Here is a 25,300-nt window from a genome sequence, read left to right as displayed (position 1 = left end):
CAATAGGGGATACACATGATAAAGTCACCCCAAGACACAGGGACAGAGAATTCAGTGGAAAGACTCCGAGAATTCTGCTCCCAGAGATCATTCATTCCTGCTCACCCTGACCCTTGTAGAAAGGGGACATCGTTCCCGGCAGCCTGTACTGAGCATGTGGCTCCTGAGTGGGGTTTGTTGTTTGGGAAACCTGCTCCGGCTTTTCCATTCTTTCCTTCCAAACAGGAAAACTTCTCCTGGGGCTGTGTGCAGGCAGAGCCCTGAGGAGAGCAGGTGGCACATGGTGCGCTGGGCTGGGACAGCCAGCTGCAGAGCTCAAGGGAAGAAGCCCAAAGTGTCACAATGGCTCCTTGCCTTCACATGCAACACCTGGGTCACAATGGTCTCCTTGATTCCATGAGGCCCCACTGTGTCACAATGGCTCCTTGGTTCCATCGGGTTCCGCAGTGTCACCATGGTCTCTTTTGATCCGCATTGTCATCATGGACAATTGGTTCCATGAGGCCCCGCAGTGTCACAATGGTCCCTTGGTTCCATAGGTTTGATGTTGTAACAATGGACTCCTTGCTTCTATGAGCTAGCCTGCTTTTTGCAGAGGTGTCTTTGGTTCCAACAAGGCCCCGCTGTGTCTCAGTGCACCCTGGCTTCCATGTGGATCTGGAGTATCACAAAGGCTCCTTGGTTCCACCAGGTCCTGCTGTGTCACAATGGGTCCTGTGGTCCCCAAGGCCCTCCAAAGTCATCATGGAGGCTTGGTTCCATGAGGTTCCATTATGTGCCAGTGGTCATCTTGGTTCCAGGAGTTTCCTTAGTGTCACAATGCTCTCCATGCTTCCATGATTCCCCACAACGTCACAATGCTCTCCATGCTTCCATTAGGCCCTTCTTTGCCACAATGGTCCCCTTGTTTCCATGAGGCCCCGCTGTGTCACAATGGACCTATGGTTCCATGATGTTGCGTGGTGTCACCGTGCTCTTCTTGAATCCGCAGTGTAACCATGGACCATTGGTTCCATGCGGCCTGGCCGTGTCACAATGGGCTCCGTGATTCCATGATTCCCCACGGTGTCACAATGGAGCCTTGTTTCTAGGAGGTTCTGTATTGTCACAATTGCCTCCTTGATGCCATCAGCCCCTGCAGTGTCACAATGGCTCCTTGGTTCCATGAGGAACACAATAGCTTGGCATAAGCATTGAGCAACAGCTGCTGAACACACCTGGCAACATCTGCTTGCATCAAAAGAGGGCTTCAAGCTGACAATGGCACCAGCAGCTTCCATCTGCAACAGAGACCCAGGAAAGGACAGGCTGTGCCGGTTTGGACAAATGTGGAGGAAAATATCCTCTGATAGAAGGCAGGTTACACCCAGCCCTCCCCCACCAGCTTCAGGAAAAAAGAATTTTCCTGGGAAGAAAGTGAAAGAGATAAAAACCATTTTTTTAACAAACACCCAGGAAAAGGAGAACAATGCTAAATATTAAAACCTCTCGCTGTGCAGAGAAAGCTGGGATAATTTGAGAGTCCTTCCATGTTTCGGTGGGGTCTCCTGAAACATCCATAGACAGCGAGGCCCGTGCAAAGAAATAGGGAGCGATTCATGAGAGAAGTTTCAGAGCTCTTTCTTCTCCAGCCACATGGGCGGGGCACTGCCAAAGAACTGAGCAGTCACGGCACAACCAGGGCCCTCCTGGCACAGGGCAACACAAAATAAGCAGTGCTGAACAGGATTAGGGCACATGTGAGCAGGGAGCAGGGAGACCCCGTGCCCAGGCCATGCCTCTACCCCAGGGTCCCCTCTCCCATGACCTCATGGCAGGGGGGAGGAACCCCAACACTTCCGTAGGTGTAGTCTCTCTCCTCCTCCTTGCAGTTGGCTCATGGGCCCACATTCAGGGCCCCCACCTCGGGAGAAAATTCTCCCAATGTGGTCTGATGTTGAAAGAGTCAAGAAGAGAAGAAGGGAAAAAAACCCCCAAAGTCCCAGGAAAACAAAGTTCAACTCTCCATCTCCCCCCAGAGAAAAGGAGCTGAAAACTGGCTAAAAAGAAACAAAGTTGCTTCCTCCACTCTTGCTGCAAGCAGGATGCAGAGGAGTGTGTATGTGTGTCCTTGAACAAACGCTCTGAGAAGTTTGTCCGGTTTTTTTTCCTCTCCCCCCTCTCAGGCTCAGTTGAAAGGCACAGAAATGCACAAAGTTCACTTCTGGGCATAGAGCAGCAATAGGGGATACACATGATAAAGTCACCCCAAGACACAGGGACAGAGAATTCAGTGGAAAGACTCCGAGAATTCTGCTCCCAGAGATCATTCATTCCTGCTCACCCTGACCCTTGTAGAAAGGGGACATTGTTCCCGGCAGCCTGTACTGAGCATGTGGCTCCTGAGTGGGGTTTGTTGTTTGGGAAACCTGCTCCGGCTTTTCCATTCTTTCCTTCCAAACAGGAAAACTTCTCCTGGGGCTGTGTGCAGGCAGAGCCCTGAGGAGAGCAGGTGGCACATGGTGCGCTGGGCTGGGACAGCCAGCTGCAGAGCTCAAGGGAAGAAGCCCAAAGTGTCACAATGGCTCCTTGCCTTCACATGCAACACCTGGGTCACAATGGTCTCCTTGATTCCATGAGGCCCCACTGTGTCACAATGGCTCCTTGGTTCCATCGGGTTCCGCAGTGTCACCATGGTCTCTTTTGATCCGCATTGTCATCATGGACAATTGGTTCCATGAGGCCCCGCAGTGTCACAATGGTCCCTTGGTTCCATAGGTTTGATGTTGTAACAATGGACTCCTTGCTTCTATGAGCTAGCCTGCTTTTTGCAGAGGTGTCTTTGGTTCCAACAAGGCCCCGCTGTGTCTCAGTGCACCCTGGCTTCCATGTGGATGTGGAGCATCACAAAGGCTCCTTGGTTCCACCAGGTCCTGCTGTGTCACAATGGGTCCTGTGGTCCCCAAGGCCCTCCAAAGTCATCATGGAGGCTTGGTTCCATGAGGTTCCATTATGTGCCAGTGGTCATCTTGGTTCCAGGAGTTTCCTTAGTGTCACAATGCTCTCCATGCTTCCATGATTCCCCACAATGTCACAATGCTCTCCATGCTTCCATTAGGCCCTTCTTTGCCACAATGGTCCCCTTGTTTCCATGAGGCCCCGCTGTGTCACAATGGACCTATGGTTCCATGATGTTGCGTGGTGTCACCGTGCTCTTCTTGAATCCGCAGTGTAACCATGGACCATTGGTTCCATGCGGCCTGGCCGTGTCACAATGGGCTCCGTGATTCCATGATTCCCCACGGTGTCACAATGGAGCCTTGTTTCTAGGAGGTTCTGTATTGTCACAATTGCCTCCTTGATGCCATCAGCCCCTGCAGTGTCACAATGGCTCCTTGGTTCCATGAGGAACACAATAGCTTGGCATAAGCATTGAGCAACAGCTGCTGAACACACCTGGCAACATCTGCTTGCATCAAAAGAGGGCTTCAAGCTGACAATGGCACCAGCAGCTTCCATCTGCAACAGAGACCCAGGAAAGGACAGGCTGTGCCGGTTTGGACAAATGTGGAGGAAAATATCCTCTGATAGAAGGCAGGTTACACCCAGCCCTCCCCCACCAGCTTCGGGAAAAAAGAATTTTCCTGGGAAGAAAGTGAAAGAGATAAAAACCATTTTTTTAACAAACACCCAGGAAAAGGAGAACAATGCTAAATATTAAAAGCTCTCGCTGTGCAGAGAAAGCTGGGATAATTTGAGAGTCCTTCCGTGTTTCGGTGGGGTCTCCTGAAACATCCATAGACAGCGAGGCCCGTGCAAAGAAATAGGGAGCCATTCATGAGAGAAGTTTCAGAGCTCTTTCTTCTCCAGCCACATGGGCGGGGCACTGCCAAAGAGCTGAGCAGTCACGGCACAACCAGGGCCCTCCTGGCACAGGGCAACACAAAATAAGCAGTGCTGAACAGGATTAGGGCACATGTCAGCAGGGAGCAGGGAGACCCCGTGCCCAGGCCATGCCTCTACCCCAGGGTCCCCTCTCCCATGACCTCATGGCAGGGGGGAGGAACCCCAACACTTCCGGAGGTGTAGTCTCTCTCCTCCTCCTTGCAGTTGGCTCATGGGCCCACATTCAGGGCCCCCACCTCGGGAGAAAATTCTCCCAATGTGGTCTGATGTTGAAAGAGTCAAGAAGAGAAGAAGGGAAAAAAACCCCCAAAGTCCCAGGAAAACAAAGTTCAACTCTCCATCTCCCCCCAGAGAAAAGGAGCTGAAAACTGGCTAAAAAGAAACAAAGTTGCTTCCTCCACTCTTGCTGCAAGCAGGATGCAGAGGAGTGTGTATGTGTGTCCTTGAACAAACGCTCTGAGAAGTTTGTCCGGTTTTTTTTCCTCTCCCCCCTCTCAGGCTCAGTTGAAAGGCACAGAAATGCACAAAGTTCACTTCTGGGCATAGAGCAGCAATAGGGGATACACATGATAAAGTCACCCCAAGACACAGGGACAGAGAATTCAGTGGAAAGACTCCGAGAATTCTGCTCCCAGAGATCATTCATTCCTGCTCACCCTGACCCTTGTAGAAAGGGGACATCGTTCCCGGCAGCCTGTACTGAGCATGTGGCTCCTGAGTGGGGTTTGTTGTTTGGGAAACCTGCTCCGGCTTTTCCATTCTTTCCTTCCAAACAGGAAAACTTCTCCTGGGGCTGTGTGCAGGCAGAGCCCTGAGGAGAGCAGGTGGCACATGGTGCGCTGGGCTGGGACAGCCAGCTGCAGAGCTCAAGGGAAGAAGCCCAAAGTGTCACAATGGCTCCTTGCCTTCACATGCAACACCTGGGTCACAATGGTCTCCTTGATTCCATGAGGCCCCACTGTGTCACAATGGCTCCTTGGTTCCATCGGGTTCCGCAGTGTCACCATGGTCTCTTTTGATCCGCATTGTCATCATGGACAATTGGTTCCATGAGGCCCCGCAGTGTCACAATGGTCCCTTGGTTCCATAGGTTTGATGTTGTAACAATGGACTCCTTGCTTCTATGAGCTAGCCTGCTTTTTGCAGAGGTGTCTTTGGTTCCAACAAGGCCCCGCTGTGTCTCAGTGCACCCTGGCTTCCATGTGGATCTGGAGTATCACAAAGGCTCCTTGGTTCCACCAGGTCCTGCTGTGTCACAATGGGTCCTGTGGTCCCCAAGGCCCTCCAAAGTCATCATGGAGGCTTGGTTCCATGAGGTTCCATTATGTGCCAGTGGTCATCTTGGTTCCAGGAGTTTCCTTAGTGTCACAATGCTCTCCATGCTTCCATGATTCCCCACAATGTCACAATGCTCTCCATGCTTCCATTAGGCCCTTCTTTGCCACAATGGTCCCCTTGTTTCCATGAGGCCCCGCTGTGTCACAATGGACCTATGGTTCCATGATGTTGCGTGGTGTCACCGTGCTCTTCTTGAATCCGCAGTGTAACCATGGACCATTGGTTCCATGCGGCCTGGCCGTGTCACAATGGGCTCCGTGATTCCATGATTCCCCACGGTGTCACAATGGAGCCTTGTTTCTAGGAGGTTCTGTATTGTCACAATTGCCTCCTTGATGCCATCAGCCCCTGCAGTGTCACAATGGCTCCTTGGTTCCATGAGGAACACAATAGCTTGGCATAAGCATTGAGCAACAGCTGCTGAACACACCTGGCAACATCTGCTTGCATCAAAAGAGGGCTTCAAGCTGACAATGGCACCAGCAGCTTCCATCTGCAACAGAGACCCAGGAAAGGACAGGCTGTGCCGGTTTGGACAAATGTGGAGGAAAATATCCTCTGATAGAAGGCAGGTTACACCCAGCCCTCCCCCACCAGCTTCGGGAAAAAAGAATTTTCCTGGGAAGAAAGTGAAAGAGATAAAAACCATTTTTTTAACAAACACCCAGGAAAAGGAGAACAATGCTAAATATTAAAAGCTCTCGCTGTGCAGAGAAAGCTGGGATAATTTGAGAGTCCTTCCGTGTTTCGGTGGGGTCTCCTGAAACATCCATAGACAGCGAGGCCCGTGCAAAGAAATAGGGAGCCATTCATGAGAGAAGTTTCAGAGCTCTTTCTTCTCCAGCCACATGGGCGGGGCACTGCCAAAGAGCTGAGCAGTCACGGCACAACCAGGGCCCTCCTGGCACAGGGCAACACAAAATAAGCAGTGCTGAACAGGATTAGGGCACATGTCAGCAGGGAGCAGGGAGACCCCGTGCCCAGGCCATGCCTCTACCCCAGGGTCCCCTCTCCCATGACCTCATGGCAGGGGGGAGGAACCCCAACACTTCCGGAGGTGTAGTCTCTCTCCTCCTCCTTGCAGTTGGCTCATGGGCCCACATTCAGGGCCCCCACCTCGGGAGAAAATTCTCCCAATGTGGTCTGATGTTGAAAGAGTCAAGAAGAGAAGAAGGGAAAAAAACCCCCAAAGTCCCAGGAAAACAAAGTTCAACTCTCCATCTCCCCCCAGAGAAAAGGAGCTGAAAACTGGCTAAAAAGAAACAAAGTTGCTTCCTCTGCTCTTGCTGCAAGCAGGATGCAGAGGAGTGTGTATGTGTGTCCTTGAACAAACGCTCTGAGAAGTTTGTCCGGTTTTTTTTCCTCTCCCCCCTCTCAGGCTCAGTTGAAAGGCACAGAAATGCACAAAGTTCACTTCTGGGCATAGAGCAGCAATAGGGGATACACATGATAAAGTCACCCCAAGACACAGGGACAGAGAATTCAGTGGAAAGACTCCGAGAATTCTGCTCCCAGAGATCATTCATTCCTGCTCACCCTGACCCTTGTAGAAAGGGGACATCGTTCCCGGCAGCCTGTACTGAGCATGTGGCTCCTGAGTGGGGTTTGTTGTTTGGGAAACCTGCTCCGGCTTTTCCATTCTTTCCTTCCAAACAGGAAAACTTCTCCTGGGGCTGTGTGCAGGCAGAGCCCTGAGGAGAGCAGGTGGCACATGGTGCGCTGGGCTGGGACAGCCAGCTGCAGAGCTCAAGGGAAGAAGCCCAAAGTGTCACAATGGCTCCTTGCCTTCACATGCAACACCTGGGTCACAATGGTCTCCTTGATTCCATGAGGCCCCACTGTGTCACAATGGCTCCTTGGTTCCATCGGGTTCCGCAGTGTCACCATGGTCTCTTTTGATCCGCATTGTCATCATGGACAATTGGTTCCATGAGGCCCCGCAGTGTCACAATGGTCCCTTGGTTCCATAGGTTTGATGTTGTAACAATGGACTCCTTGCTTCTATGAGCTAGCCTGCTTTTTGCAGAGGTGTCTTTGGTTCCAACAAGGCCCCGCTGTGTCTCAGTGCACCCTGGCTTCCATGTGGATCTGGAGTATCACAAAGGCTCCTTGGTTCCACCAGGTCCTGCTGTGTCACAATGGGTCCTGTGGTCCCCAAGGCCCTCCAAAGTCATCATGGAGGCTTGGTTCCATGAGGTTCCATTATGTGCCAGTGGTCATCTTGGTTCCAGGAGTTTCCTTAGTGTCACAATGCTCTCCATGCTTCCATGATTCCCCACAATGTCACAATGCTCTCCATGCTTCCATTAGGCCCTGCTTTGCCACAATGGTCCCCTTGTTTCCATGAGGCCCCGCTGTGTCACAATGGACCTATGGTTCCATGATGTTGCGTGGTGTCACCGTGCTCTTCTTGAATCCGCAGTGTAACCATGGACCATTGGTTCCATGCGGCCGTGTCACAATGGGCTCCTTGATTCCATGATTCCCCACGGTGTCACAATGGAGCCTTGTTTCTAGGAGGTTCTGTATTGTCACAATTGCCTCCTTGATGCCATCAGCCCCTGCAGTGTCACAATGGCTCCTTGGTTCCATGAGGAACACAATAGCTTGGCATAAGCATTGAGCAACAGCTGCTGAACACACCTGGCAACATCTGCTTGCATCAAAAGAGGGCTTCAAGCTGACAATGGCACCAGCAGCTTCCATCTGCAACAGAGACCCAGGAAAGGACAGGCTGTGCCGGTTTGGACAAATGTGGAGGAAAAAATCCTCTGATAGAAGGCAGGTTACACCCAGCCCTCCCCCACCAGCTTCGGGAAAAAAGAATTTTCCTGGGAAGAAAGTGAAAGAGATAAAAACCATTTTTTTAACAAACACCCAGGAAAAGGAGAACAATGCTAAATATTAAAAGCTCTCGCTGTGCAGAGAAAGCTGGGATAATTTGAGAGTCCTTCCGTGTTTCGGTGGGGTCTCCTGAAACATCCATAGACAGCGAGGCCCGTGCAAAGAAATAGGGAGCCATTCATGAGAGAAGTTTCAGAGCTCTTTCTTCTCCAGCCACATGGGCGGGGCACTGCCAAAGAGCTGAGCAGTCACGGCACAACCAGGGCCCTCCTGGCACAGGGCAACACAAAATAAGCAGTGCTGAACAGGATTAGGGCACATGTGAGCAGGGAGCAGGGAGACCCCGTGCCCAGGCCATGCCTCTACCCCAGGGTCCCCTCTCCCATGACCTCATGGCAGGGGGGAGGAACCCCAACACTTCCGTAGGTGCAGTCTCTCTCCTCCTCCTTGCAGCTGGCTCATGGGCCCACATTCAGGGCCCCCACCTCGGGAGAAAATTCTCCCAATGTGGTCTGATGTTGAAAGAGTCAAGAAGAGAAGAAGGGAAAAAAACCCCCAAAGTCCCAGGAAAACAAAGTTCAACTCTCCATCTCCCCCCAGAGAAAAGGAGCTGAAAACTGGCTAAAAAGAAACAAAGTTGCTTCCTCTGCTCTTGCTGCAAGCAGGATGCAGAGGAGTGTGTATGTGTGTCCTTGAACAAACGCTCTGAGAAGTTTGTCCGGTTTTTTTTCCTCTCCCCCCTCTCAGGCTCAGTTGAAAGGCACAGAAATGCACAAAGTTCACTTCTGGGCATAGAGCAGCAATAGGGGATACACATGATAAAGTCACCCCAAGACACAGGGACAGAGAATTCAGTGGAAAGACTCCGAGAATTCTGCTCCCAGAGATCATTCATTCCTGCTCACCCTGACCCTTGTAGAAAGGGGACATCGTTCCCGGCAGCCTGTACTGAGCATGTGGCTCCTGAGTGGGGTTTGTTGTTTGGGAAACCTGCTCCGGCTTTTCCATTCTTTCCTTCCAAACAGGAAAACTTCTCCTGGGGCTGTGTGCAGGCAGAGCCCTGAGGAGAGCAGGTGGCACATGGTGCGCTGGGCTGGGACAGCCAGCTGCAGAGCTCAAGGGAAGAAGCCCAAAGTGTCACAATGGCTCCTTGCCTTCACATGCAACACCTGGGTCACAATGGTCTCCTTGATTCCATGAGGCCCCACTGTGTCACAATGGCTCCTTGGTTCCATCGGGTTCCGCAGTGTCACCATGGTCTCCTTTGATCCGCACTGTCATCATGGACAATTGGTTCCATGAGGCCCCGCAGTGTCACAATGGTCCCTTGCTTCCATAGGTTTGATGTTGTAACAATGGACTCCTTGCTTCTATGAGCTAGCCTGCTTTTTGCAGAGGTGTCTTTGGTTCCAACAAGGCCCCGCTGTGTCTCAGTGCACCCTGGCTTCCATGTGGATCTGGAGCATCACAAAGGCTCCTTGGTTCCACCAGGTCCTGCTGTGTCACAATGGGTCCTGTGGTCCCTGAGGCCCTCCAAAGTCATCATGGAGGCTTGCTTCCATGAGGTTCCATTATGTGCCAGTGGTCATCTTGGTTCCAGGAGTTTCCTTAGTGTCACAATGCTCTCCATGCTTCCATGATTCCCCACAATGTCACAATGCTCTCCATGCTTCCATTAGGCCCTGCTTTGCCACAATGGTCCCCTTGTTTCCATGAGGCCCCGCTGTGTCACAATGGACCTATGGTTCCATGATGTTGCGTGGTGTCACCGTGCTCTTCTTGAATCCGCCGTGTAACCATGGACCATTGGTTCCATGCGGCCGTGTCACAATGGGCTCCTTGATTCCATGATTCCCCACGGTGTCACAATGGAGCCTTGTTTCTAGGAGGTTCTGTATTGTCACAATTGCCTCCTTGATGCCATCAGCCCCTGCAGTGTCACAATGGCTCCTTGGTTCCATGAGGAACACAATAGCTTGGCATAAGCATTGAGCAACAGCTGCTGAACACACCTGGCAACATCTGCTTGCATCAAAAGAGGGCTTCAAGCTGACAATGGCACCAGCAGCTTCCATCTGCAACAGAGACCCAGGAAAGGACAGGCTGTGCCGGTTTGGACAAATGTGGAGGAAAAAATCCTCTGATAGAAGGCAGGTTACACCCAGCCCTCCCCCACCAGCTTCAGGAAAAAAGAATTTTCCTGGGAAGAAAGTGAAAGAGATAAAAACCATTTTTTTAACAAACACCCAGGAAAAGGAGAACAATGCTAAATATTAAAAGCTCTCGCTGTGCAGAGAAAGCTGGGATAATTTGAGAGTCCTTCCGTGTTTCGGTGGGGTCTCCTGAAACATCCATAGACAGCGAGGCCCGTGCAAAGAAATAGGGAGCCATTCATGAGAGAAGTTTCAGAGCTCTTTCTTCTCCAGCCACATGGGCGGGGCACTGCCAAAGAGCTGAGCAGTCACGGCACAACCAGGGCCCTCCTGGCACAGGGCAACACAAAATAAGCAGTGCTGAACAGGATTAGGGCACATGTCAGCAGGGAGCAGGGAGACCCCGTGCCCAGGCCATGCCTCTACCCCAGGGTCCCCTCTCCCATGACCTCATGGCAGGGGGGAGGAACCCCAACACTTCCGTAGGTGCAGTCTCTCTCCTCCTCCTTGCAGCTGGCTCATGGGCCCACATTCAGGGCCCCCACCTCGGGAGAAAATTCTCCCAATGTGCTCTGATGTTGAAAGAGTCAAGAAGAGAAGAAGGGAAAAAAACCCCCAAAGTCCCAGGAAAACAAAGTTCAACTCTCCATCTCCCCCCAGAGAAAAGGAGCTGAAAACTGGCTAAAAAGAAACCAAGTTGCTTCCTCTGCTCTTGCTGCAAGCAGGATGCAGAGGAGTGTGTATGTGTGTCCTTGAACAAACGCTCTGAGAAGTTTGTCCGGTTTTTTTTCCTCTCCCCCCTCTCAGGCTCAGTTGAAAGGCACAGAAATGCACAAAGTTCACTTCTGGGCATAGAGCAGCAATAGGGGATACACATGATAAAGTCACCCCAAGACACAGGGACAGAGAATTCAGTGGAAAGACTCCGAGAATTCTGCTCCCAGAGATCATTCATTCCTGCTCACCCTGACCCTTGTAGAAAGGGGACATCGTTCCCGGCAGCCTGTACTGAGCATGTGGCTCCTGAGTGGGGTTTGTTGTTTGGGAAACCTGCTCCGGCTTTTCCATTCTTTCCTTCCAAACAGGAAAACTTCTCCTGGGGCTGTGTGCAGGCAGAGCCCTGAGGAGAGCAGGTGGCACATGGTGCGCTGGGCTGGGACAGCCAGCTGCAGAGCTCAAGGGAAGAAGCCCAAAGTGTCACAATGGCTCCTTGCCTTCACATGCAACACCTGGGTCACAATGGTCTCCTTGATTCCATGAGGCCCCACTGTGTCACAATGGCTCCTTGGTTCCATCGGGTTCCGCAGTGTCACCATGGTCTCCTTTGATCCGCACTGTCATCATGGACAATTGGTTCCATGAGGCCCCGCAGTGTCACAATGGTCCCTTGCTTCCATAGGTTTGATGTTGTAACAATGGACTCCTTGCTTCTATGAGCTAACCTGCTTTTTGCAGAGGTGTCTTTGGTTCCAACAAGGCCCCGCTGTGTCTCAGTGCACCCTGGCTTCCATGTGGATCTGGAGCATCACAAAGGCTCCTTGGTTCCACCAGGTCCTGCTGTGTCACAATGGGTCCTGTGGTCCCTGAGGCCCTCCAAAGTCATCATGGAGGCTTGCTTCCATGAGGTTCCATTATGTGCCAGTGGTCATCTTGGTTCCAGGAGTTTCCTTAGTGTCACAATGCTCTCCATGCTTCCATGATTCCCCACAATGTCACAATGCTCTCCATGCTTCCATTAGGCCCTGCTTTGCCACAATGGTCCCCTTGTTTCCATGAGGCCCCGCTGTGTCACAATGGACCTATGGTTCCATGATGTTGCGTGGTGTCACCGTGCTCTTCTTGAATCCGCCGTGTAACCATGGACCATTGGTTCCATGCGGCCTGGCCGTGTCACAATGGGCTCCGTGATTCCATGATTCCCCACGGTGTCACAATGGAGCCTTGTTTCTAGGAGGTTCTGTACTGTCACAATTGCCTCCTTGATGCCATCAGCCCCTGCAGTGTACCAATGGCTCCTTGGTTCCATGAGGAACACAATAGCTTGGCATAAGCATTGAGCAACAGCTGCTGAACACACCTGGCAACATCTGCTTGCATCAAAAGAGGGCTTCAAGCTGACAATGGCACCAGCAGCTTCCATCTGCAACAGACACCCAGGGAAAGGACAGGCTGTGCCGGTTTGGACAAATGTGGAGGAAAATATCCTCTGATAGAAGGCAGGTTACACCCAGCCCTCCCCCACCAGCTTCGGGAAAAAAGAATTTTCCTGGGAAGAAAGTGAAAGAGATAAAAACCATTTTTTTAACAAACACCCAGGAAAAGGAGAACAATGCTAAATATTAAAAGCTCTCGCTGTGCAGAGAAAGCTGGGATAATTTGAGAGTCCTTCCGTGTTTCGGTGGGGTCTCCTGAAACATCCATAGACAGCGAGGCCCGTGCAAAGAAATAGGGAGCCATTCATGAGAGAAGTTTCAGAGCTCTTTCTTCTCCAGCCACATGGGCGGGGCACTGCCAAAGAGCTGAGCAGTCACGGCACAACCAGGGCCCTCCTGGCACAGGGCAACACAAAATAAGCAGTGCTGAACAGGATTAGGGCACATGTGAGCAGGGAGCAGGGAGACCCCGTGCCCAGGCCATGCCTCTACCCCAGGGTCCCCTCTCCCATGACCTCATGGCAGGGGGGAGGAACCCCAACACTTCCGGAGGTGCAGTCTCTCTCCTCCTCCTTGCAGCTGGCTCATGGGCCCACATTCAGGGCCCCCACCTCGGGAGAAAATTCTCCCAATGTGGTCTGATGTTGAAAGAGTCAAGAAGAGAAGAAGGGAAAAAAACCCCCAAAGTCCCAGGAAAACAAAGTTCAACTCTCCATCTCCCTCCAGAGAAAAGGAGCTGAAAACTGGCTAAAAAGAAACAAAGTTGCTTCCTCCGCTCTTGCTGCAAGCAGGATGCAGAGGAGTGTGTATGTGTGTCCTTGAACAAACGCTCTGAGAAGTTTGTCCGGTTTTTTTTTCCTCTCCCCCCTCTCAGGCTCAGTTGAAAGGCACAGAAATGCACAAAGTTCACTTCTGGGCATAGAGCAGCAATAGGGGATACACATGATAAAGTCACCCCAAGACACAGGGACAGAGAATTCAGTGGAAAGACTCCGAGAATTCTGCTCCCAGAGATCATTCATTCCTGCTCACCCTGACCCTTGTAGAAAGGGGACATCGTTCCCGGCAGCCTGTACTGAGCATGTGGCTCCTGAGTGGGGTTTGTTGTTTAGGAAACCTGCTCAGGCTTTTCCATTCTTTCCTTCCAAACAGGAAAACTTCTCCTGGGGCTGTGTGCAGGCAGAGCCCTGAGGAGAGCAGGTGGCACATGGTGCGCTGGGCTGGGACAGCCAGCTGCAGAGCTCAAGGGAAGAAGCCCAAAGTGTCACAATGGCTCCTTGCCTTCCCATGCAACACCTGGGTCACAATGGTCTCCTTGATTCCATGAGGCCCCACTGTGTCACAATGGCTCCTTGGTTCCATCGGGTTCCGCAGTGTCACCATGGTCTCCTTTGATCCGCACTGTCATCATGGACAATTGGTTCCATGAGGCCCCGCAGTGTCACAATGGTCCCTTGGTTCCATAGGTTTGATGTTGTAACAATGGACTCCTTGCTTCTATGAGCTAGCCTGCTTTTTGCAGAGGTGTCTTTGGTTCCAACAAGGCCCCGCTGTGTCTCAGTGCACCCTGGCTTCCATGTGGATGTGGAGCATCACAAAGGCTCCTTGGTTCCACCAGGTCCTGCTGTGTCACAATGGGTCCTGTGGTCCCTGAGGCCCTCCAAAGTCATCATGGAGGCTTGCTTCCATGAGGTTCCATTATGTGCCAGTGGTCATCTTGGTTCCAGGAGTTTCCTTAGTGTCACAATGCTCTCCATGCTTCCATGATTCCCCACAATGTCACAATGCTCTCCATGCTTCCATTAGGCCCTGCTTTGCCACAATGGTCCCCTTGTTTCCATGAGGCCCCGCTGTGTCACAATGGACCTATGGTTCCATGATGTTGCGTGGTGTCACCGTGCTCTTCTTGAATCCGCCGTGTAACCATGGACCATTGGTTCCATGCGGCCTGGCCGTGTCACAATGGGCTCCGTGATTCCATGATTCCCCACGGTGTCACAATGGAGCCTTGTTTCTAGGAGGTTCTGTACTGTCACAATTGCCTCCTTGATGCCATCAGCCCCTGCAGTGTACCAATGGCTCCTTGGTTCCATGAGGAACACAATAGCTTGGCATAAGCATTGAGCAACAGCTGCTGAACACACCTGGCAACATCTGCTTGCATCAAAAGAGGGCTTCAAGCTGACAATGGCACCAGCAGCTTCCATCTGACACAGACACCCAGGAAAGGACAGGCTGTGCCGGTTTGGACAAATGTGGAGGAAAATATCCTCTGATAGAAGGCAGGTTACACCCAGCCCTCCCCCACCAGCTTCAGGAAAAAAGAATTTTCCTGGGAAGAAAGTGAAAGAGATAAAAACCATTTTTTTAACAAACACCCAGGAAAAGGAGAACAATGCTAAATATTAAAAGCTCTCGCTGTGCAGAGAAAGCTGGGATAATTTGAGAGTCCTTCCGTGTTTCGGTGGGGTCTCCTGAAACATCCATAGACAGCGAGGCCCGTGCAAAGAAATAGGGAGCCATTCATGAGAGAAGTTTCAGAGCTCTTTCTTCTCCAGCCACATGGGCGGGGCACTGCCAAAGAGCTGAGCAGTCACGGCACAACCAGGGCCCTCCTGGCACAGGGCAACACAAAATAAGCAGTGCTGAACAGGATTAGGGCACATGTCAGCAGGGAGCAGGGAGACCCCGTGCCCAGGCCATGCCTCTACCCCAGGGTCCCCTCTCCCATGACCTCATGGCAGGGGGGAGGAACCCCAACACTTCCGGAGGTGTAGTCTCTCTCCTCCTCCTTGCAGCTGGCTCATGGGCCCACATTCAGGGCCCCCACCTCGGGAGAAAATTCTCCCAATGTGGTCTGATGTTGAAAGAGTCAAGAAGAGAAGAAGGGAAAAAAACCCCCAAAGTCCCAGGAAAACAAAGTTCAACTCTCCATCTCCCTCCAGAGAAAAGGAGCTGAAAACTGGCTAAAAAGAAACAAAGTTGCTTCCTCCGCTCTTGCTGCAAGCAGGATGCAGAGGAGTGTGTATGTGTGTCCTTGAACAAACGCTCTGAGAAGTTTGTCCGGTTTTTTTTTCCTCTCCCCCCTCTCAGGCTCAGTTGAAAGGCACAGAAATGCACAAAGTTCACTTCTGGGCATAGAGCAGCAATAGGGGATACACATGATAAAGTCACCCCAAGACACAGGGACAGAGAATTCAGTGGAAAGACTCCGAGAATTCTGCTCCCAGAGATCATTCATTCCTGCTCACCCTGACCCTTGTAGAAAGGGGACATCGTTCCCGGCAGCCTGTACTGAGCATGTGGCTCCTGAGTGGGGTTTGTTGTTTGGGAAACCTGCTCCGGCTTTTCCATTCTTTCCTTCCAAACAGGAAAACTTCTCCTGGGGCTGTGTGCAGGCAGAGCCCTGAGGAGAGCAGGTGGCACATGGTGCGCTGGGCTGGGACAGCCAGCTGCAGAGCTCAAGGGAAGAAGCCCAAAGTGTCACAATGGCTCCTTGCCTTCCCATGCAACACCTGGGTCACAATGGTCTCCTTGATTCCATGAGGCCCCACTGTGTCACAATGGCTCCTTGGTTCCATCGGGTTCCACAGTGTCACCATGGTCTCCTTTGATCCGCACTGTCATCATGGACAATTGGTTCCATGAGGCCCCGCAGTGTCACAATGGTCCCTTGGTTGCATAGCTTTTACGTTGTAACAATGGACTCCTTGCTTCTATGAGCTAGCCTGCTTTTTGCAGAGGTGTCTTTGGTTCCAACAAGGCCCCGCTGTGTCTCAGTGCACCCTGGCTTCCATGTGGATCTGGAGTATCACAAAGGCTCCTTGGTTCCACCAGGTCCTGCTGTGTCACAATGGGTCCTGTGGTCCCTGAGGCCCTCCAAAGTCATCATGGAGGCTTGCTTCCATGAGGTTCCATTATGTGCCAGTGGTCATCTTGGTTCCAGGAGTTTCCTTAGTGTCACAATGCTCTCCATGCTTCCATGATTCCCCACAATGTCACAATGCTCTCCATGCTTCCATTAGGCCCTGCTTTGCCACAATGGTCCCCTTGTTTCCATGAGGCCCCGCTGTGTCACAATGGACCTATGGTTCCAGGATGTTGCGTGGTGTCACCGTGCTCTTCTTGAATCCGCAGTGTAACCATGGACCATTGGTTCCATGCGGCCTGGCCGTGTCACAATGGGCTCCGTGATTCCATGATTCCCCACGGTGTCACAATGGAGCCTTGTTTCTAGGAGGTTCTGTACTGTCACAATTGCCTCCTTGATGCCATCAGCCCCTGCAGTGTCACAATGGCTCCTTGGTTCCATGAGGAACACAATAGCTTGGCATAAGCATTGAGCAACAGCTGCTGAACACACCTGGCAACATCTGCTTGCATCAAAAGAGGGCTTCAAGCTGACAATGGCACCAGCAGCTTCCATCTGACACAGACACCCAGGAAAGGACAGGCTGTGCCAGTTTGGACAAATGTGGAGGAAAATATCCTCTGATAGAAGGCAGGTTACACCCAGCCCTCCCCCACCAGCTTCGGGAAAAAAGAATTTTCCTGGGAAGAAAGTGAAAGAGATAAAAACCATTTTTTTAACAAACACCCAGGAAAAGGAGAACAATGCTAAATATTAAAAGCTCTCGCTGTGCAGAGAAAGCTGGGATAATTTGAGAGTCCTTCCGTGTTTCGGTGGGGTCTCCTGAAACATCCATAGACAGCGAGGCCCGTGCAAAGAAATAGGGAGCGATTCTTGAGAGAAGTTTCAGAGCTCTTTCTTCTCCAGCCACATGGGCGGGGCACTGCCAAAGAACTGAGCAATCACGGCACAACCAGGGCCCTCCTGGCACAGGGCAACACAAAATAAGCAGTGCTGAACAGGATTAGGGCACATGTGAGCAGGGAGCAGGGAGACCCCGTGCCCAGGCCATGCCTCTACCCCAGGGTCCCCTCTCCCATGACCTCATGGCAGGGGGGAGGAACCCCAACACTTCCGGAGGTGTAGTCTCTCTCCTCCTCCTTGCAGCTGGCTCATGGGCCCACATTCAGGGCCCCCACCTCGGGAGAAAATTCTCCCAATGTGCTCTGATGTTGAAAGAGTCAAGAAGAGAAGAAGGGAAAAAAACCCCCAAAGTCCCAGGAAAACAAAGTTCAACTCTCCATCTCCCCCCAGAGAAAAGGAGCTGAAAACTGGCTAAAAAGAAACAAAGTTGCTTCCTCCACTCTTGCTGCAAGCAGGATGCAGAGGAGTGTGTATGTGTGTCCTTGAACAAACGCTCTGAGAAGTTTGTCCGGTTTTTTTTCCTCTCCCCCCTCTCAGGCTCAGTTGAAAGGCACAGAAATGCACAAAGTTCACTTCTGGGCATAGAGCAGCAATAGGGGATACACATGATAAAGTCACCCCAAGACACAGGGACAGAGAATTCAGTGGAAAGACTCCGAGAATTCTGCTCCCAGAGATCATTCATTCCTGCTCACCCTGACCCTTGTAGAAAGGGGACATCGTTCCCGGCAGCCTGTACTGAGCATGTGGCTCCTGAGTGGGGTTTGTTGTTTGGGAAACCTGCTCCGGCTTTTCCATTCTTTCCTTGCAAACAGGAAAACTTCTCCTGGGGCTGTGTGCAGGCAGAGCCCTGAGGAGAGCAGGTGGCACATGGTGCGCTGGGCTGGGACAGCCAGCTGCAGAGCTCAAGGGAAGAAGCCCAAAGTGTCACAATGGCTCCTTGCCTTCCCATGCAACACCTGGGTCACAATGGTCTCCTTGATTCCATGAGGCCCCACTGTGTCACAATGGCTCCTTGGTTCCATCGGGTTCCACAGTGTCACCATGGTCTCCTTTGATCCGCACTGTCATCATGGACAATTGGTTCCATGAGGCCCCGCAGTGTCACAATGGTCCCTTGGTTCCATAGGTTTGATGTTGTAACAATGGACTCCTTGCTTCTATGAGCTAGCCTGCTTTTTGCAGAGGTGTCTTTGGTTCCAACAAGGCCCCGCTGTGTCTCAGTGCACCCTGGCTTCCATGTGGATCTGGAGCATCACAAAGGCTCCTTGGTTCCACCAGGTCCTGCTGTGTCACAATGGGTCCTGTGGTCCCTGAGGCCCTCCAAAGTCATCATGGAGGCTTGCTTCCATGAGGTTCCATTATGTGCCAGTGGTCATCTTGGTTCCAGGAGTTTCCTTAGTGTCACAATGCTCTCCATGCTTCCATGATTCCCCACAATGTCACAATGCTCTCCATGCTTCCATTAGGCCCTGCTTTGCCACAATGGTCCCCTTGTTTCCATGAGGCCCCGCTGTGTCACAATGGACCTATGGTTCCAGGATGTTGCGTGGTGTCACCGTGCTCTTCTTGAATCCGCAGTGTAACCATGGACCATTGGTTCCATGCGGCCTGGCCGTGTCACAATGGGCTCCGTGATTCCATGATTCCCCACGGTGTCACAATGGAGCCTTGTTTCTAGGAGGTTCTGTACTGTCACAATTGCCTCCTTGATGCCATCAGCCCCTGCAGTGTCACAATGGCTCCTTGGTTCCATGAGGAACACAATAGCTTGGCATAAGCATTGAGCAACAGCTGCTGAACACACCTGGCAACATCTGCTTGCATCAAAAGAGGGCTTCAAGCTGACAATGGCACCAGCAGCTTCCATCTGCAACAGAGACCCAGGAAAGGACAGGCTGTGCCGGTTTGGACAAATGTGGAGGAAAATATCCTCTGATAGAAGGCAGGTTACACCCAGCCCTCCCCCACCAGCTTCAGGAAAAAAGAATTTTCCTGGGAAGAAAGTGAAAGAGATAAAAACCATTTTTTTAACAAACACCCAGGAAAAGGAGAACAATGCTAAATATTAAAAGCTCTCGCTGTGCAGAGAAAGCTGGGATAATTTGAGAGTCCTTCCGTGTTTCGGTGGGGTCTCCTGAAACATCCATAGACAGCGAGGCCCGTGCAAAGAAATAGGGAGCGATTCATGAGAGAAGTTTCAGAGCTCTTTCTTCTCCAGCCACATGGGCGGGGCACTGCCAAAGAACTGAGCAGTCACGGCACAACCAGGGCCCTCCTGGCACAGGGCAACACAAAATAAGCAGTGCTGAACAGGATTAGGGCACATGTCAGCAGGGAGCAGGGAGACCCCGTGCCCAGGCCATGCCTCTACCCCAGGGTCCCCTCTCCCATGACCTCATGGCAGGGGGGAGGAACCCCAACACTTCCGGAGGTGTAGTCTCTCTCCTCCTCCTTGCAGTTGGCTCATGGGCCCACATTCAGGGCCCCCACCTTGGGAGAAAATTCTCCCAATGTGGTCTGATGTTGAAAGAGTCAAGAAGAGAAGAAGGGAAAAAAACCCCCAAAGTCCCAGGAAAACAAAGTTCAACTCTCCATCTCCCCCCAGAGAAAAGGAGCTGAAAACTGGCTAAAAAGAAACAAAGTTGCTTCCTCCACTCTTGCTGCAAGCAGGATGCAGAGGAGTGTGTATGTGTGTCCTTGAACAAACGCTCTGAGAAGTTTGTCCGGTTTTTTTTCCTCTCCCCCCTCTCAGGCTCAGTTGAAAGGCACAGAAATGCACAAAGTTCACTTCTGGGCATAGAGCAGCAATAGGGGATACACATGATAAAGTCACCCCAAGACACAGGGACAGAGAATTCAGTGGAAAGACTCCGAGAATTCTGCTCCCAGAGATCATTCATTCCTGCTCACCCTGACCCTTGTAGAAAGGGGACATCGTTCCCGGCAGCCTGTACTGAGCATGTGGCTCCTGAGTGGGGTTTGTTGTTTGGGAAACCTGCTCCGGCTTTTCCATTCTTTCCTTCCAAACAGGAAAACTTCTCCTGGGGCTGTGTGCAGGCAGAGCCCTGAGGAGAGCAGGTGGCACATGGTGCGCTGGGCTGGGACAGCCAGCTGCAGAGCTCAAGGGAAGAAGCCCAAAGTGTCACAATGGCTCCTTGCCTTCCCATGCAACACCTGGGTCACAATGGTCTCCTTGATTCCATGAGGCCCCACTGTGTCACAATGGCTCCTTGGTTTCATCGGGTTCCACAGTGTCACCATGGTCTCCTTTGATCCGCACTGTCATCATGGACAATTGGTTCCATGAGGCCCCGCAGTGTCACAATGGTCCCTTGGTTCCATAGGTTTGATGTTGTAACAATGGACTCCTTGCTTCTATGAGCTAGCCTGCTTTTTGCAGAGGTGTCTTTGGTTCCAACAAGGCCCCGCTGTGTCTCAGTGCACCCTGGCTTCCATGTGGATCTGGAGCATCACAAAGGCTCCTTGGTTCCACCAGGTCCTGCTGTGTCACAATGGGTCCTGTGGTCCCTGAGGCCCTCCAAAGTCATCATGGAGGCTTGGTTCCATGAGGTTCCATTATGTGCCAGTGGTCATCTTGGTTCCAGGAGTTTCCTTAGTGTCACAATGCTCTCCATGCTTCCATGATTCCCCACAATGTCCCAATGCTCTCCATGCTTCCATTAGGCCCTGCTTTGCCACAATGGTCCCCTTGTTTCCATGAGGCCCCGCTGTGTCACAATGGACCTATGGTTCCAGGATGTTGCGTGGTGTCACCGTGCTCTTCTTGAATCCGCAGTGTAACCATGGACCATTGGTTCCATGCGGCCTGGCCGTGTCACAATGGGCTCCGTGATTCCATGATTCCCCACGGTGTCACAATGGAGCCTTGTTTCTAGGAGGTTCTGTATTGTCACAATTGCCTCCTTGATGCCATCAGCCCCTGCAGTGTCACAATGGCTCCTTGGTTCCATGAGGAACACAATAGCTTGGCATAAGCATTGAGCAACAGCTGCTGAACACACCTGGCAACATCTGCTTGCATCAAAAGAGGGCTTCAAGCTGACAATGGCACCAGCAGCTTCCATCTGCAACAGAGACCCAGGAAAGGACAGGCTGTGCCGGTTTGGACAAATGTGGAGGAAAATATCCTCTGATAGAAGGCAGGTTACACCCAGCCCTCCCCCACCAGCTTCAGGAAAAAAGAATTTTCCTGGGAAGAAAGTGAAAGAGATAAAAACCATTTTTTTAACAAACACCCAGGAAAAGGAGAACAATGCTAAATATTAAAAGCTCTCGCTGTGCAGAGAAAGCTGGGATAATTTGAGAGTCCTTCCGTGTTTCGGTGGGGTCTCCTGAAACATCCATAGACAGCGAGGCCCGTGCAAAGAAATAGGGAGCCATTCATGAGAGAAGTTTCAGAGCTCTTTCTTCTCCAGCCACATGGGCGGGGCACTGCCAAAGAGCTGAGCAGTCACGGCACAACCAGGGCCCTCCTGGCACAGGGCAACACAAAATAAGCAGTGCTGAACAGGATTAGGGCACATGTCAGCAGGGAGCAGGGAGACCCCGTGCCCAGGCCATGCCTCTACCCCAGGGTCCCCTCTCCCATGACCTCATGGCAGGGGGGAGGAACCCCAACACTTCCGGAGGTGTAGTCTCTCTCCTCCTCCTTGCAGTTGGCTCATGGGCCCACATTCAGGGCCCCCACCTCGGGAGAAAATTCTCCCAATGTGGTCTGATGTTGAAAGAGTCAAGAAGAGAAGAAGGGAAAAAAACCCCCAAAGTCCCAGGAAAACAAAGTTCAACTCTCCATCTCCCCCCAGAGAAAAGGAGCTGAAAACTGGCTAAAAAGAAACAAAGTTGCTTCCTCCACTCTTGCTGCAAGCAGGATGCAGAGGAGTGTGTATGTGTGTCCTTGAACAAACGCTCTGAGAAGTTTGTCCGGTTTTTTTTCCTCTCCCCCCTCTCAGGCTCAGTTGAAAGGCACAGAAATGCACAAAGTTCACTTCTGGGCATAGAGCAGCAATAGGGGATACACATGATAAAGTCACCCCAAGACACAGGGACAGAGAATTCAGTGGAAAGACTCCGAGAATTCTGCTCCCAGAGATCATTCATTCCTGCTCACCCTGACCCTTGTAGAAAGGGGACATCGTTCCCGGCAGCCTGTACTGAGCATGTGGCTCCTGAGTGGGGTTTGTTGTTTGGGAAACCTGCTCCGGCTTTTCCATTCTTTCCTTCCAAACAGGAAAACTTCTCCTGGGGCTGTGTGCAGGCAGAGCCCTGAGGAGAGCAGGTGGCACATGGTGCGCTGGGCTGGGACAGCCAGCTGCAGAGCTCAAGGGAAGAAGCCCAAAGTGTCACAATGGCTCCTTGCCTTCACATGCAACACCTGGGTCACAATGGTCTCCTTGATTCCATGAGGCCCCACTGTGTCACAATGGCTCCTTGGTTCCATCGGGTTCCGCAGTGTCACCATGGTCTCTTTTGATCCGCATTGTCATCATGGACAATTGGTTCCATGAGGCCCCGCAGTGTCACAATGGTCCCTTGGTTCCATAGGTTTGATGTTGTAACAATGGACTCCTTGCTTCTATGAGCTAGCCTGCTTTTTGCAGAGGTGTCTTTGGTTCCAACAAGGCCCCGCTGTGTCTCAGTGCACCCTGGCTTCCATGTGGATCTGGAGTATCACAAAGGCTCCTTGGTTCCACCAGGTCCTGCTGTGTCACAATGGGTCCTGTGGTCCCCAAGGCCCTCCAAAGTCATCATGGAGGCTTGGTTCCATGAGGTTCCATTATGTGCCAGTGGTCATCTTGGTTCCAGGAGTTTCCTTAGTGTCACAATGCTCTCCATGCTTCCATGATTCCCCACAATGTCACAATGCTCTCCATGCTTCCATTAGGCCCTTCTTTGCCACAATGGTCCCCTTGTTTCCATGAGGCCCCGCTGTGTCACAATGGACCTATGGTTCCATGATGTTGCGTGGTGTCACCGTGCTCTTCTTGAATCCGCAGTGTAACCATGGACCATTGGTTCCATGCGGCCTGGCCGTGTCACAATGGGCTCCGTGATTCCATGATTCCCCACGGTGTCACAATGGAGCCTTGTTTCTAGGAGGTTCTGTATTGTCACAATTGCCTCCTTGATGCCATCAGCCCCTGCAGTGTCACAATGGCTCCTTGGTTCCATGAGGAACACAATAGCTTGGCATAAGCATTGAGCAACAGCTGCTGAACACACCTGGCAACATCTGCTTGCATCAAAAGAGGGCTTCAAGCTGACAATGGCACCAGCAGCTTCCATCTGCAACAGAGACCCAGGAAAGGACAGGCTGTGCCGGTTTGGACAAATGTGGAGGAAAATATCCTCTGATAGAAGGCAGGTTACACCCAGCCCTCCCCCACCAGCTTCGGGAAAAAAGAATTTTCCTGGGAAGAAAGTGAAAGAGATAAAAACCATTTTTTTAACAAACACCCAGGAAAAGGAGAACAATGCTAAATATTAAAAGCTCTCGCTGTGCAGAGAAAGCTGGGATAATTTGAGAGTCCTTCCGTGTTTCGGTGGGGTCTCCTGAAACATCCATAGACAGCGAGGCCCGTGCAAAGAAATAGGGAGCCATTCATGAGAGAAGTTTCAGAGCTCTTTCTTCTCCAGCCACATGGGCGGGGCACTGCCAAAGAGCTGAGCAGTCACGGCACAACCAGGGCCCTCCTGGCACAGGGCAACACAAAATAAGCAGTGCTGAACAGGATTAGGGCACATGTCAGCAGGGAGCAGGGAGACCCCGTGCCCAGGCCATGCCTCTACCCCAGGGTCCCCTCTCCCATGACCTCATGGCAGGGGGGAGGAACCCCAACACTTCCGGAGGTGTAGTCTCTCTCCTCCTCCTTGCAGTTGGCTCATGGGCCCACATTCAGGGCCCCCACCTCGGGAGAAAATTCTCCCAATGTGGTCTGATGTTGAAAGAGTCAAGAAGAGAAGAAGGGAAAAAAACCCCCAAAGTCCCAGGAAAACAAAGTTCAACTCTCCATCTCCCCCCAGAGAAAAGGAGCTGAAAACTGGCTAAAAAGAAACAAAGTTGCTTCCTCTGCTCTTGCTGCAAGCAGGATGCAGAGGAGTGTGTATGTGTGTCCTTGAACAAACGCTCTGAGAAGTTTGTCCGGTTTTTTTTCCTCTCCCCCCTCTCAGGCTCAGTTGAAAGGCACAGAAATGCACAAAGTTCACTTCTGGGCATAGAGCAGCAATAGGGGATACACATGATAAAGTCACCCCAAGACACAGGGACAGAGAATTCAGTGGAAAGACTCCGAGAATTCTGCTCCCAGAGATCATTCATTCCTGCTCACCCTGACCCTTGTAGAAAGGGGACATCGTTCCCGGCAGCCTGTACTGAGCATGTGGCTCCTGAGTGGGGTTTGTTGTTTGGGAAACCTGCTCCGGCTTTTCCATTCTTTCCTTCCAAACAGGAAAACTTCTCCTGGGGCTGTGTGCAGGCAGAGCCCTGAGGAGAGCAGGTGGCACATGGTGCGCTGGGCTGGGACAGCCAGCTGCAGAGCTCAAGGGAAGAAGCCCAAAGTGTCACAATGGCTCCTTGCCTTCACATGCAACACCTGGGTCACAATGGTCTCCTTGATTCCATGAGGCCCCACTGTGTCACAATGGCTCCTTGGTTCCATCGGGTTCCGCAGTGTCACCATGGTCTCTTTTGATCCGCATTGTCATCATGGACAATTGGTTCCATGAGGCCCCGCAGTGTCACAATGGTCCCTTGGTTCCATAGGTTTGATGTTGTAACAATGGACTCCTTGCTTCTATGAGCTAGCCTGCTTTTTGCAGAGGTGTCTTTGGTTCCAACAAGGCCCCGCTGTGTCTCAGTGCACCCTGGCTTCCATGTGGATCTGGAGTATCACAAAGGCTCCTTGGTTCCACCAGGTCCTGCTGTGTCACAATGGGTCCTGTGGTCCCCAAGGCCCTCCAAAGTCATCATGGAGGCTTGGTTCCATGAGGTTCCATTATGTGCCAGTGGTCATCTTGGTTCCAGGAGTTTCCTTAGTGTCACAATGCTCTCCATGCTTCCATGATTCCCCACAATGTCACAATGCTCTCCATGCTTCCATTAGGCCCTGCTTTGCCACAATGGTCCCCTTGTT

Source organism: Aphelocoma coerulescens, chromosome 14, assembly GCF_041296385.1.
Source record: "Aphelocoma coerulescens isolate FSJ_1873_10779 chromosome 14, UR_Acoe_1.0, whole genome shotgun sequence".
NCBI lineage: Eukaryota > Metazoa > Chordata > Aves > Passeriformes > Corvidae > Aphelocoma > Aphelocoma coerulescens.
The sequence above is the reverse complement of the archived record's forward strand: the minus strand, read 5'-3'. Positions refer to the sequence as shown.